A 5577-nucleotide genomic window follows, 5' to 3' on the forward strand; every position below is an offset into this window, starting at 1 on the left:
CGCTCGCTGGAGACCGCTGCGCCCTGGAACACCGGCAGGGTTGGCAGAACGATCTCCCGAGGGCACTGGGGGAGACAGGCACCGTGTAATGCGGTGTGAACCTCTCTTCCCCAGAAGGGCCTGTCCTCCGATGTCCTGAGCCACAGCATCAGGACTCTCATAGCTGAAGTCTCCTATTGATAATGACGGCCCTCAGACCCACGTCGTCTGCTAGGAAGACTAGACCAGAGCCTGCTCGGGGCAGGACCCAATGAAGCACACTTGGCAGGGGCTCCCACACCGCCAGGTGACCTCCTAAGGGAACCAGTTTCGCGAGACTGGCCTCTGGTGCGCCTAGAGCAGCTAGCTCGGTGCCCTGAAGCGGCGGACCGGCAGGGGATGGCCGTACAAGCTGCTCTAGAGACCTCCGTAGAGGTAGCGAGCGTCTTTGTACCGCTACGTTTCCCTGAAACACTGTCAGGGTTGGCAGACCGACCTCCTGAGGGCACTGAGGAGAGATGGGCACCGTGTAAACCTCCTGAGGGCACTGAGGAGAGACGGGCACCGTGTAATTCGGTGTACACTGCTCTTCCCCAGAGGGAGCTGGCCCTCAAAAAGTCCTAGGCCTTAGGCGTCAGGACGTTTACGACGAAGACTATCCAGCGAGAATGACGGTCCGCAGACCCGCCTTCTGCAAGAAGCCTTCGGCCTGGGAGCACCACTCTGACTCTAGACTCTGTGGAGTACGAGAAGTGAGGCCCCCAGAATGAGGGGCTGGAACACGGTAGGTTGGGACTGCTCCCACCCAGCAGCCCCTGCTGACCACCTCAACCTCCTCAGAGGAAGAGAGGTAAACGCGTGCTCTCACTCGAAAAAATTTTATCCCAAGAGCCCCTGTATATCTAACTTCTCATAGTCAGATAAAAACTTAATTTTATTCCTCAGAATAAAATGCAGTCAAACAACCAGAGGAGTAAATACGATCTGGTGAGAAAAATTCACATCAAAAACCGAATGATGTAATATAAGTGTTGCCTCGGCAGCGCACGAGAGACGCTCAGTCACACAAACAACATCAATCTCCTCAGAGAAAAATGGCCGCAGCAGCAAGCTCTCGCTCAGAGGGGGATGAACCGCAGCGCGGGCTTCCAAGCCTCGAGAACGAGCTCTAGATCTAGGAAACACGGGTGGAGATAGGACAAGCCGTCTCCAACCCGTCCGCCAGATCATGTGCGATCCCCGCGATCTCAGTCGCCGCCATGCCTCAGCAGCAGACACATATGCGAAACCCACGAGCACATCCGCCGCTCCGCCTCAGCGAGAACGGGGCCGGCACCGCGAGGAACGCTAGTGAAAGCTCCCTCCTCAAAGAGAGCCCTCTGAGAGCGAAGCAAGGCAGTAACAACTGTGCTTCGCTCCCAAGCATACAACAATGTGTGTATCCCCACCCGTAAAGTAACGCGGGCAGGGAGGAACACAGCCTGAATGCTGCCTGCCCTCGCACTTAGGTGTTTGGTTTTGTCTTTTGATTTTGTGACAGACAACACTTAATAAGACTCACAAACAGATATCAGACTGACACATACACAGAACGCTTGCTGAATGACAAAAAGCTGACGCCAGCTCCGCTGCATGTGCTTTTATAGCTCTCTGGCCATGACGTCACCCGCCCGTGACATCTCTCCCAGCTATTGGACTGATTTCACATGTGATTCAGAGCATGGTCACAGAAGGCGTTCCCAAAGCGTTTTCCGACGCAGCTCGAGTTCCTGAAGAGGAACTGTACTTGAAGATAAAATATTTTTACAAAATAAAAGGCCACTTAAGTGTACTTATCCCATTTAATCCCATCCCACAATAGTGACCGATGCACTTGCACAAATCCAATTGCACTTGTTAATGAAGGTTGCACTAAAATGTTGCAATGACAAAATATTGCACTAAATTAAAAGTTCCAATGCTACAAATAAGTTACAATATTCATGTTGTAATACTGGTAGCACTAATATACAATTTGATTATATATTTTAAAATAAAGTAACAATTTTGAAATATGTTGATGGTTTTATTTTTTGTCTTTTATCTCAGTATTTCTATCAGTGTTTTATAAGGGTTTTTATGCATAATAATAATGCTAGAATGTGATCAAACAGTTTAAAATAGCCAGGCTGAGATAATAGAACATTTTGATGACTGTAGAAATATGTTAATTCAGTATACACATTATCCCACCGGTCACAATTGTAACCTACTATAAAACACAATTTTTCAAAAAAGAATAATGACACATCATTATATATATTCATGTTTTAGGATATTTTCATGTCTGGGAAAATTTTGGGATTAAAGGGTTAAATAGAGAATAAACTTTTATGACCATATTTCCTACACTTAATTTAAAAAGTACACTTTGTAATAAAGTCAAATTAAAACTTTTACTTTAAAGTACATTTTAAATCATTTTAATAATCTTTTGTCATGCTTTAAAAAGTACACTTATTTTGATGTGTTGATTCACATACTAAAGCACATGTAAACTACTTGATTATAATTTTAACTGTAACTGTGTTTTATTCAATATTAGATTTAAAGTTTATATATTTTAAATGGTCTAAATTGCAGCTTCATAACAAATGTGTATTACAAATATATATTAAAAACACGTCATAAAGTGGAAATTACATTAAAGTATATTTTAGTTTAAACAAATGCTTGTCAGTACATTCGCCAGAACATTTTAACCGTATTTCAAAGGCAATAGAAGTAATTATGAAACTATATAAAGATGTACTTAAGTCCTACTGACGTGGGTCAGAAAAGTTCAGCTAATTGCATTTAATATAAATTTATGATATACTGTAATACATTTTCATTCAATTGCAATTAACATGCAAGTATAAGTGTCTGAAAACTTTACATTCAGTTTGCACTCATGCATATCCTGTTATATAATAATATTACCCTAATAATTACTCTTTTTAAAAAGAATGTACTTCTTTTTAACGTGGGTAAAGTCTTCTTTAAAAAAAAAAAAATAAACACAATTGAACTGCCGCTGCTTTTTCATGTTCAGTTTTATCTAACAGTACTTGTTGTTTAATGCAATAATTTGGGTAGTCCTTTACAACTCAAACCTATTTCCCCAAATCAAATTGACTATAACAACACCTCATACTCAAAACAAACATGTCCGTCTCTCTTAGGGTACAGTTAGTGGAAAAGAAATAAATCTGACATTAAATCCTTCCATTCCGAGCATGTTATAATTATCTGTCTTTTAGATCTTCATGGTGTGCTTGAAGTTCAAAGCCATTGAATATGGCAGTGTTTTCTGATTATGCTCAGTCCTGATGCCAGGATAAAGACGTGATGTGTGTTGTTTGTTAATTGCTAGACTTGGTCAGAGCTTGTTGCCGTTTTGTGAGGTCCATTCCTGTATTCATAGTGTGGACCATTTTGTATATGTATTCTGTTTATCTACTCCAGTCAACTGATTATTGTTGATTTTGTTTTCCATTGTTTTGCTGAAAAGAAATGCATGCTCTCTCCTTCCTAAATAAATTGGTAAAATGTTCTGGCAAAGTAATGCACGTACTTGTTTTGCAATGTGCCTATGTACCCCAGCAAGTTTGTGTGTGGTTGTCCCACTGTGTTTATTCCTCAGGGTTTCTTTATACAGCCGGGTTAAGACTGTGACTTCTCCAAATTCTGTGTAAAAACACAATGACGCAAAAATATAAAGTATGCCAGCTCTGACCAACCTCAGTAATTAATATCAAAGGTCGCGTCAGATACAAATCCACTTCCAGTCCTTATATGTAAGGGTATATAAAATGAGAAGGCACCATTATCATTGCCAGACAGACTGTATATTTCATGCCCTTAAAACAGTCATGGTTACTGTCAACACCTCAAGTGTGATGGAGCCATTTAATAAACATTCCCTTACATTTCCAAGAGCATGAACATCTTGTGTTCAACCTTAAATATCACTATGTAATCCCTAGTATTAGTGGTATTAATTGTATTATACTAGATAGTACTTAGGCCCTAGGGAGTTTTCCAGTGGTTTGAAGGGTCAAAGAAGGATAAAAAGCATATAAATGCACGCAGTACAAAATTTTCAGCTAATTTGAAATGTGCACAAGGAAGCCAAACTTAATTGGTGTACAAATGATATGTTTGATATCTCTATTCCGTGCTGATATATTCATTTGTGCCATCAGTCAAATCAAAGCAGAACTGCGGAAAAATCGTTCGTTGCTATGTAATTAATGTAATTAGGTATACATGTCTCCTAGCAACTAAAGACCATTTTGCACAAACATTTGGAATAATTCACACGTGTGAGCAATAACAGGTGAGCACACTGGGTATTTCTACAGCCACTGTATGCGTTTTAGTGCTGTTTACCAGGGCTATTTAAATTCCCTGGAACAGTTTAGTGTGGGTTTGTCCAATAACAAACAAATGATCATCTCTGATAAGTGAATAATGCAATCCATTAGTGCAGTTTTTCCTCACAGTCCCATCATTGAAGAACAAGCACTCCTTCATCAACACCAATCCAGAAATGTGTTCATTTTAATTCATATAATGCTGGATATTGTTCTACATTATTAATTTTACTATAGTCAATAAAATGATTATGGTCAAAAAAAAAAAAAGTAGGAAATAGCACATGTGATTAGTCATAATTTGCCATTTTTATATATTTTGGGTTATTTGTTTATTTATTTATTTTATTGTATTTTTATTGTTGTTTATTTATTTTTATTGTAATCTGCTTAATGACCCAAATGCATTATCCCTGGTTGGTTTCAATGTATTAATGAACATCAGAGGTTCTAAAAATGGAAAACTTTCAAACAAATGATTATATAACATGGAGTGAATGTAGGTTAATTTGTCATTTGAGCCAATCAGTGGCCACAATGTGTGGCACATTTAGGAATTTTAATCAAAATATTTCTGGACGTTGGCAGACTAATTTGCTCTGCATGAGGGGGTAGTACTTCTGGAAACTACAATAGTGAGAACTTAAACCCTCATTAGTTTCAGTCGGCACAGAGCATAAACTTAAATTTTTTATATTTCCACACCTGTTTGCACATTATTGTGCCCACTAACCCATTTTTATTTTATTTACAGTTTTTGGGGGGGTCTTTGTTGAATCAGGTCATGGTGCAAGCCTGATTCAAGCCCATTAAGACACAGCTGTCCCCATGTTTCCTTCTTCTCTAAGTTAACTGCGCTGTTTTCAGTCCAAACCCTCAAAGGTGGCCCAAATAATTTGAATCATATCATAAGGGTGACACCTGGTGTGATACTTAGTTATTGCAATATATTTCAGCCTTGCGCAGTGTTCCGTTTAAACAGCAGGTGGCAATCTAAACACACACAATGAAGTGTTTTCCAGCTCAGTGTGGACAGTCCAGGTAATTCACATTTATTTATCATTTACACCTATTTCAGTCATTTTGTTAAAAAAAAATATGATTGTATGAAATTTTAAATGTTTAAATAGTGTGGTTCATGTTGTCATTTCAGAATGAATGTGAAATATTTCATTTCAATTTTTTTTTTTTTTAAAAGAAC

Source organism: Sinocyclocheilus anshuiensis, unplaced genomic scaffold (genome assembly GCF_001515605.1).
Source record: "Sinocyclocheilus anshuiensis isolate Anshui unplaced genomic scaffold, SAMN03320099.WGS_v1.1 scaffold734, whole genome shotgun sequence".
Classification (NCBI taxonomy): domain Eukaryota; kingdom Metazoa; phylum Chordata; class Actinopteri; order Cypriniformes; family Cyprinidae; genus Sinocyclocheilus; species Sinocyclocheilus anshuiensis.